Here is a 10,304-nt window from a genome sequence, read left to right on the forward strand (position 1 = left end):
ATCGCTATGAAGTCAACACAACTGTCATCGTTGGTAAAAGCCCCGTGCCAGTCGTTTGCAAAGCGACGTAGAAGGAAACTAACCGCCGCGGCGTTTCTCGCGGCCTCGGAAATGCAGGAGTGAGACGACGTTAAAAATATACGTTTGAACTACGAGAGTGTCAGCAAGAGTTACGCAATTACCTGTTCACACTCGGAGCCCACGCGTGCGTTTGGTCGAAGTGCTGGATTCAGACTGCGTTTCGGTAAGCGCTTCGGGACCGATCTTCTACGACTGCAACTCCATACTGACGTGACACTCGGCAAAGAAAGTTTGGACCGGCATCGCGTAGCTCCCACAAACTGATATAGCTCGACAGTTAAAAATGGCATACTAATAACAATGTGTACATACCGTGTTGCGAAGGTAATCCATATGGCGTTTATTTCAGCTCTATATCACACAAAACAAGGAGATAGAATCGAGGAGTCCCTTTTCGACGACAGCGTTCGTCACCGCTGCCTCGGAAAACAAGGTGTTTGAGATGATAAGGGGAATAGTTTGACCTCTGAAATTTAGTTCAGCTGTCAAATTATTAGTTCAGCTATCAAACTATTCATACGGGGAGGGTCCACAAGGGTCGCGCGGGCATAATCCATTCAGCAAGCCAGCCTGTCGTGGGCAGACGGTCTTGGCCAAGGACCGTCTGAGCAATGCTGCGCCGGAACGGGTCGGAGTGCCTGCTAGGCCTATATATTCCGCCGAGCTCGCTTGGTCGGTGGGATCGTTGCCTTTGTTGCCTTTTCCGGGTGTCTGTGGATCCAGCGTTCATGTTCGTCGTGGTCGGTTTCAAGTACTTTTTCATTTTTTTCTTGCTGCTTGAAGTCGGGACGCGCAAGAAGAGCAGGTAGAAAAATAAATGTCTGTTGGGTCGCCGCGACCGAGCAACTGAGCGACGTAGTCGGCCATATTAATTTGATCGTAGAAAGTGCGTAAGACAGCTTCGGAGCTGTCGTAGGATTCTGTCGTAACCTGCGCAAAAGTTACGAGAATTTCGTTTCGAGAATACGGATTTTCTCTCAAATTTGTCGTACGCATTTTTTTCGTCGTAAGTTCGCTTTGAGAATCCGGCCTCTGAAGTCCAGAAACGCGTCCAAATGGAGCGTGTTTACAGAACGCCGTAAAATGCTGCCCCGGCGTTATATCCTGCTAAAAATAGTTGATTTAGGGGTTTTCGATGATGCTCAGCAAGTTTCTAATTGAAACCATATGTTTATTTTCGGTAATCAAAAAGTTAATTAACGAATTTTAATCAATTAGCCGACTTTTGGCAAAGATTAGCCACCCACATAATGTCCGCCTGGCCGTATAACCCACCTGCAAAAATCGCATTAGTGCAGCTTTCACGCTTTTTTTAAACATATGTGTAATAATAAGAAAAAAATGAGGTGGCTTAGCTCGGCTATGCCAGGATATACGTAGCGTGAGCTTATGCGCACAAAATGAGAGGTGCTATCAAGCGGCTCCGGTGCAGCGTCAGACTTAGCTACTGCGCAGCGGAGGCGCACAGCTGGGCACGCGGCGGCTCCGGCGCGCCAGCTGTGCGCCGTGTGACGTCACTGCTCCTTGCGCATGCGCAGCAGGGAGCACGGCTCATTATGCGAGCCACGCGAAACTGCTCAACCTCGGCCAGTGTAGCTCACGCTACAAAACACCCTCTATATATTTATACATATATACAGCGTGGTTCACGAAAGGCGGACAAATTCGATATTGCGAAAACTAGGCGTCGCATCAAGAAAAGGCTTGAGTCTTTTTGGTCCTGGGCCAGGGGCCTATTCAGGAAAATTATTAAATTCCGGGATAATTAGATTGTTAATTAATTTTGCGTAATTAAATTTCTTAATATTGGTGTTTAAGGGCGTAGTTTCAATTAGAAAATTGCTCAGCATCATCGAAAAACACTAAATCAACAAATAGCAGAACGATAGAAGGCACGCGAAACATTTTACGGCTATCTGAGAGACCGCACAAATTTGAGGGGTTTTTACGTTTCGGCTTGCAATCGGAGCGCAACTCGGCCCCGACGGCACCGCGCCCCGTGGAGAAATAGTGACACCAGCCTCTGCTGCGTTCCTCGAGGACAGCGCATGGGGTTACACAAACACAAGTCACCACCGCCACAAAAACAACCCCACTTAGTAACACAATCAAAGCAGACAAAACACTCTCAAAGCGCTGCTGACTCACAACTCAATCTATATTTGCACTTCTTTTCATCTACGCCTTTTCGATACATTCGTGAGTATTGGCTCCTTTTTCTTCGACGTCCCATGAAATGACGATCATGTTTAGTTAAAGATGGGCTATTTTTTTCTCTCATAAACTGAGCGATGGACTGCTAACACATCTACCGCAATACCTGGCTGTAGGTGTAAGAGCAAATGGTCCCGGAACTAATGGTCCCGGAACTAATGGTCCCGGAACTAATGGTCCCGGAACTAATGGTCCAGGAACAAATGGTCCCGGAACTAACGGTGCCAAGTTCGACGTAGGAAAAAATTGTCCCGTAAGATGATTGTTTTGAAACTAAGATATGCCATGCAATATACTTGATATTTTATCCAATCGGTGATTTCCTGGTGGAATGAAGGATCTCATCTATATTTTGAGGCCGGTTATTTCGAACTTAATTTTATTTATAATCGTCAGAATATTTTTTAAATGAATACTGTCAAGCAGTTATCTTGTAACTTTTAATTTTATGACCTTATGCGATATTATAGGTCTTATGACGATTTTTATATAAGGGGCTATAGAATATTTATATCAGTAGGCCCTTTTGAAACGAAAAATGAGTAGCCCTAGTCATACAGTTGAAGCGGGTCCATATCACATGATGGAATGACGTTTTAGCACACAGTGAGATTTGAGCGAATCGACGTTTTAGCGAGTAGCGAAAGCGCCTGTTAACCTCCCCCCCCCCCCCCCCCCCCCCCCCCCCCTCTTCGCGCGTTGCGCTTTCGCTGCTTGGCGGCGACAGTCTGCAGCGGCTCATTACAAAAATGCGAACCCACTTGGCCCAGCGGTCTATAGGCCGCTTTGCGGCGTCCGACTATTCTCTAAAGTGTCATTCGGTGAAACGTGGGCGTTCGCTAAAACGCCATTCGATCAAGTGAGTCCCTCCACCCCAAGTCATATTGTCGAAGCCGTGAAACTCGAATTACTTTCCTCTCGTCATGGCGCTTGGTGGTAGCACATATAACGAGCACCGCTCGATGCCTTTATTGGTGCATTAGGTTTGCATAGGGCTTCACAGAAAAATATAAAAGCCGGTGGAGTTCGTGCAACCGACAGCTTCAAAATTCAAAGTTTTTCTTAGGAATTGAAAACCGTAAAATGGTTGTCGGCGAGTGGTTTTGGATATTATCGGATTTTTTTTGGAAACGTTGAAGCCACAAGGGCAATATTTATCTAGGACCATTTTTTCCTAGTTTGTAGTTGGGACCATTAGTTCAGGGACCATTTGTTCCGGGACCATTTATTCCGGGACCATTTATTTCGGAACCATTTGTTCAGTTTCCCCCTGGCAATATGTTCCGCTTCATTGATCTTTCGGTAGTTGAAGAATCGGCGGCAGGCCAACTGACTAGAGAGATAGTTGAAGCGGAACATATTGCCAGGTATGACGATAAATGTGTTAGCAGTCCATCGCTCCCTTTATCAGGAAAAGAATCAGCGTATCTTTCACTATAGGATGAACGCACATGATCGTCATTCGATGGGACGTTAAAGAAAAAGAAGCCGACATTCACGAATGTATCGAAAAGGCGTAGAAGAAAAAGAAGTGCAAATATAGATTTAGTTGTGAATCAGCACTGTGTGAGTGTTTTTTTTTTTATGTAATTGCGTTTCTAAGTTGGATTGTTTTTGTGGCCGGTGGGGACGTGCGTTTGTGTGCAACCCCATACCTGCGCTGTTATCTTGAGCGTAAAATACAAAAAGGTGGGCAAGCTAAGAGCAACTTTTTTTTTCTGGAAGTTTCGTCTTTTATTTAATTTAGCGTATCTTCAGTGTAATCCCGCGTATATTTGTTTCATCCGGTGCTTATTGTGGGCACTAATCTGCAGACCATTAATTGTGGTGTTTTGGGGAACTTTAAATAAGTATATTAATATTATGAATCTTATGAATCAGAATGCGACATCAGCCGATAAGATTGCCGAAGAACAAAACCAGGAATTTTTAACTGAATAAGTCAATCGTTGCGTTTTTTAACTCATCAGGGACTGTAAGGTCTTATAGTTTTGCAAAGGGGTGTCCACCCACGCTTGTAACAAGTGTGTACATAATAAAATGTATTTTATTACAGCATTTGCAAGCTAAAAGAATAGAATGTTTTACTATTTATTTTTGAGTGTCTCTTAAAAGGATAAAATTAAAACGTTTATTAGTTAATTTTTAACATTTTGGCAAGGGTCGCCACCCAACCTTTACCTGATAGAATTAAAATATTGCCTAAGATATTGTCCTCTCGCTCGCGGGGTTAATATCAGTTATACTGAGAGGCAAGTCATTAATTTGAACCAAGAGCGCAGCTCTTAGGCGTCCGTTTCCGGCTTAAGCGGCGTCGCCGTCGCCGTCGCCGTCGGCGTAATTGCGAGCCCCCCCCCCCCCTCCCCCCACCAAAGACCTCCGGAGTACCTCGGGAGGACCTCGGGTTCCCTCGGGAGGACCTCGGTTTCCTTCAGGAGGACCTTGGGTACCTTCGGTGACCTCGGGGAGGGAGGTCCCGTGGCCCCCTCCCCCCCCGTCCTCGAGATCACATGACCCCCTCCTCGAGGTCACGTGATCCCCCGAGGTCACGTGACCCCCCCCCCCCCCCCCGAGGTCACGTGACTACCCTCCCCCCCGAGGTCACGTGATCCCCCCGAGGTCACGCTACCCCCCTCAGTACCCTTCCACGTCCTCCTCAAGAGCTGCGCTTTAATTCGGCATTACAGGGAGTTCTAAACGGCTTTCACTTTTTTAGTTTAAAATCATGTAGACAACACGCTCTAATACATTAAATTTTTTAAGTGCTAAAATATTCGCAACCTTAGTGGAAAAAAAAACGCTCAGTTCAAACGAGAGTTTGTAAAAACTTTGCAGCTAAGCTTCTGATTCGCAGTAGCAAATAATGTATTTATAATTCACTTTAGACAAAACGACTCGTATTACAGGCGTCACCCACGCTTCTCCCTTGTCATTTTCCTTCTGCCATCTTGTTGATCAGTGGAAATATTCGCGTCTCAAAGACAGGCTGACTACATCAGGGGCCCTCGCCTCTCGAGGTACTCCAAAGAAGACTAAAGACCTGCGCAACCTCTACTCCCGTCTCACGTCAGCTGACAGTGTTCGGATGTACTCCCACGACACTGTCAGCTGAGGATTGACAGGTTTAGAGCGGAGGGTGCTTGTCCCCAAGTTTCCGAGGCAGCTGGGAGAGCCACCAAAGGCAACTGTCGGTAGTGTTTCGCCTTGCCATCCTCAGGCGCGTCTTCGTGTCCTCGTTAAGGACTTGGTGGCGACTTCTATTTGCTTCTGTACGACGGGCGCTCCCCCCCCCCCCCCCCCCCTTCTCCTATTCCCGGCGCTATCGGCGGAAAAAGGAGAGAAATTTTTGTTTCGGTTCATATCCCTCCCGTTTCTCGAAGCGCAGCTCAGGATGTTAGTTAGGTACGACGAATCATACTGGTGAAACTTTATTGTATTTTACGATCTGCAGTCCGCTCAGAATATATTTTAACGTTTGAATTTTACGCTGTGAGGACTATCTACAGGTACGGACAATACAATATTTTTTAATACATTGATTATGGCGAGGCGAGACTGATTGTAGATGTCGCAATGTGTTAATGATGATTCCTCTATAATAAAAACGTATGTGTGTGGCAGTAAAAAATGCATTTTCAATGTGTGCTCTATGGCACTGTATTGCGCGCGCGCATTATTTAAGAAATTATTTTCTACAACAATTGTACCACGCGAATTATAAACCATGTGCGGACTATAGCGCGGAAAATAAAGTACTTGACTTGAAAAATTAAGCAGGAGCTTTCTTTTCTGATCAAGTAATTTTACAGAACGAAGAGTATACATATACCTATATGTATACATATATGTATACGTGCAGATATCTTATTTATCTAAATGCTCTTCTTTCTGAAGTATTTCTGTGAACGTAAATCTTAGCTTGTACTCCCAACACAGACCTCCTCAAAGTTACATACGAAGCAAAAAAAAAAAAAAAAAAGAACTCTATTTAATGAGAGAAAATTTTCTGAGGCCATTACGTGTCGCTGCTTCAGTATGCATAGGCGACGCATTTTGTTCATATTTCCATCGTTTTGCCATTTTGCCTGTGAGCGGAATCCCATTTTTGAGATCGAAGCAGGGAGGCTTTACGGCACGTCGTTAGGTAATATGAGGCTCCTCCGATCGGAATGGCGCGACTACTCCCTAAGGCCATTTTATATTCGTGTAAGGTAAGTTACGTTCAAATAGCCATGAGCTGTTTTTAAGTTAAGCTGTTAATAGCTTACTCAGGCGTCTTAATCACATCCTTTTGCTGAATAACTCAGTGACCCAATAAACACCAGTTTGTAATCCCGCCCGTGGTCTGAATTTTAAAATCGCAGCTTGTATTTTGTTTGCATATCATCTCAAAAGGTAACTAGATCTTTTGAAAGTAGCGCCAAGCTCCCTGTACGGTCGCCGTTTTGGTTCATGAAATAAGCAGTTTCTTTTTGACCCTTTCAGTGTTGGTGATCTGATCAAAGCTCGCTGGTGACGTGTAGCTTTATAAAGACTTTCCTTGTTTACCAAGATTTTGCTCTTCACACAGCGGCAAAACAAGCGTACATCTTCCTACTGTGGTTATATGCGGCGTCGGTGCTTGGAGGCATTGGAAATGATTTTCTTGGTTTTGAAATACGCAAGAAAAACAATATCATTGTAAGAGATATGTGCAGATAAGCATGATTGATTAGTGGATTGGATTAACAGTGCCTAAGAGGCTTATATAGGCGACGAACGCCTTCAGTACGACCATGCTCCCAAGTAATCTTGACGCGTCTGGGTCAGAACGGACCTTTCTTAAGCTGCGGAGGTTTCAATAAACCGAGATGTTGATTGCCATAGCAACTGAGACCGATCTATCCATCACCTTGCGAGGTTTGTATGCTTGTGTGTTAGTATATTTTCGTGTGCGAGTAGGAGGCAGGTTAAGGCAATGGCGCTGCTTACTCAAGATCCAGTAACCTTACTGTGTCCTAGTAGAACAGGGGTCAGCAACCGGCGGCACGGGGGACCGCCAGAAATGTCGCCCCAAAACGCTCACCCCAGGACAAGAGGTATGTTTGGTAAAGTCGAATGTATTAACTCTGACCAATTTAAGAGATTTAACAGGTTAAATTTGCTGATCAGCCGGTTCCGATGCAAACAGTAACCTGACTAGTATTTTTTTTTTTTTTTAGTGAACGGCTTTACTAGGTTTATTAAAATTTCCGTGACTTAGTTTTTCTTTTTTTTTTTTAAACTTTGAATAGTTTGCAGCAGCCCTTATTTAAATGTTCTCTGTATCGCGTAAATATTTATGAACATACTTTTCAAGAAGACCATGGAATCAAACTTCGGTCTTGCAAATGAGAGATGAGTTCCTTCATTTGATTATAATCTGTATTCTCGTTTTTTGCATTCAGTACGCATTTTTCCTTATCTACATGGCTTTTATTGTTGTATTTGTGTTATGTGCGTGTGTCTCAGTTCTGCAAAGGTTTTCATCATGTTGTACTATTTTGTTAGATGAAATTTATTTTCATGCGATTTTTTTTATGTGTGGACACTAACTGACCGTTGCCCCGTCAGGCTCTTTTAGCCTTCTTCACTCTCGGCCCCTGCCCGAAGGAAAACAAATAAAACACAAAAAGAGAAAAAGACATGTTTTGGCAACTACCAGTTAATAATTTTATTGCTAATCTTCGCAGCTTGCAAGCAATATTCAACACTCAAAATTTCGAGCAATCTTTCGGGACACGTGCCTCTTTGAAGAGAGCATCTTGAGTATGCGAGATTTCCTCTCCACCCCTCCCCACCATCTCCGTTTCTGCGTCCGGCCCGATCCGTCTCTGTTCTGAGGCAATATCTCGTTGCCCCAAAAGGGCATGCCGATCCCTGTCCTATAGTTTTGAAGGACTGTGCTCGCTGCAGCGACAAATTAATTTCCCTCTTTTTCTTTATTTCCTGTATTTCACGATATTCTTCTGTAATTATCCATCACCAGCTCGCCAGCGCGTTACCTCTTATTTATAGAGCTTTACAAGATTTGATCGCATGTAGTGCCGACGCCAATGTTTACGGAGGTGACAGTGTTAGGCTCTTGTTTTTAAAGGCTAAAGAATAAAAGCTTGGGTGTTTTTTACAGTTTTATGTTATTGAAAATATCCCTTTATGGCAGTCTGATATCCTGTATATACTTTTGGCATGCAGTTTGAGCGTGGGACTTACCCGCTTTCCCCAAAGTCGTCGGAAAGTGAAGTCCACCCCCAAAGGCATTAAGTTTCTCACCAGATTTTCTTATTTGCGTCTATAATAAAATAGATTGTTCCCACGAGGAAGTCCCCAAAAGAATACACTTCTTTCTAGAGAAATACGAAGCCTCTTTCAGATGTTTACGTTGCCACCGTAACTTAATTATTCTAAATTTAATTTTATGTTTCAATAAAATTAACCACAACTTTTGTAAATCATTCACTCGATTCCGAATGATGGCAAACAACGTTAGCCGAAATGTATTATAGTTGAGAGATAGAGCAATACACACCATCTGTGCGTCATCTATATACAAAGGGAAGTCGGTGCAGCCCGAAGTACAAGGGCATTTATATCGGGTGCGGAGTTGAAAGTAACCATTGCAAAATAAACAAGTATTCTGACGTGTAGCTTGACGTGCACGTTGCGCAGAAGTGGCGTCACACATGGGGGTGACATAACGTTTCTTTAAATTGAAAGTTAGATAATGCCCTGAATCCCATTTTTGCAGGAGTTTATATTGGATTTTTGCTGCAGTTTTGTTGCAGTTTTAAAGGTAGTTTTCTAGTAGGAGCAAAAATGAGGTACCTTTGTGAATTATGACTGTTTTCAAAGTGGCTATATGTATCACATGTATGATATTCCTGCGCAAAAATGTGTTGCTCAGACAACCAAGCAACGATCCATTGCTTTACTTCAGGATCTGAATATCTCTGTTCTGATATGCACGTTCTTAACATTCGGAAGGGAATGCTATATCTGGTGTTCATCAAGTTGCCGTAGAAACATATAGTTTAAGTAGACTGATATTTCCTCTCTCGAGCACACTTAAAATAGAAAAGGAAAACACCGTGGCGTTGAATCAACTAAATCTTATATTTATCAAAATACTTTGAGAGTTGGAAAGAGGCTCATTGTATTACCGCTTTGAGGACTATTAAACCTCAAGATGTGGTGTCCGCAGGAAAACAACCCAATGAAGCGGCATGCTTATTGTCCTAGAACGCATCGAATTTTCTAAATCTATTCCTGCTTTCTGTTTTGTAATTTTCTAAGATCCGGCAGTTGTTTGCATTGATGAGGTGATTGCGAACTCTAAAGGAAAGTGAAAACAGTTACGTCAGTACAGTGCAGCCTCCTACGCTTTCGCCCAATTTTTTGCGTGTAAGATGAACTATTGAATCACCCGAACTCCCTGAGGTACAGAAACTCACTGCGACAAGGCATGTAGACTTATGTAATACCAATTTCGTAGGTGTCGGCAAGTCTCCGTAGTTTAATTGCGCCAACCATCTCTGGTAGGCTAGTTGGGTAGACACTACAAAAAAAAAAAATTGCTCAGAATACAAAAGAAGGGTACGAATTTAATGTGAACATACGACTAGCATAAAATAATTGTTATTTTATACAAACCGTAGGATCAAAATGCAAAACACAACTTGACATTATTGTTCTTTAACGACGCCTGCTACTACTGGTTTGATTTGTCTAAGGGAATAATCTCTTTTCTCTCATATAATATAATTATCCATGTTCTCGCCACAAAGGTAAACACCTAACCGTTTTAAGTGTGTCACAAGCTATTCTCTCATAAAATTAGACAGTGTTGACCAGTGCAATCAAAAACACTCCATGGCAATGTCACCGTTATTTCGCTAAAAAATGCTGACTTTCTCAAATGGAAAGTTTAAATCTTTTTGCAGTCTTTATTATCAGAACATATATCGGACATGTTCTCTGATATCAGCACTGCA

The sequence above is a fragment of the Ixodes scapularis genome, unplaced genomic scaffold, assembly GCF_016920785.2.
Source record: "Ixodes scapularis isolate PalLabHiFi unplaced genomic scaffold, ASM1692078v2 PGA_scaffold5__190_contigs__length_132052651, whole genome shotgun sequence".
Classification (NCBI taxonomy): Eukaryota; Metazoa; Arthropoda; class Arachnida; order Ixodida; family Ixodidae; genus Ixodes; species Ixodes scapularis.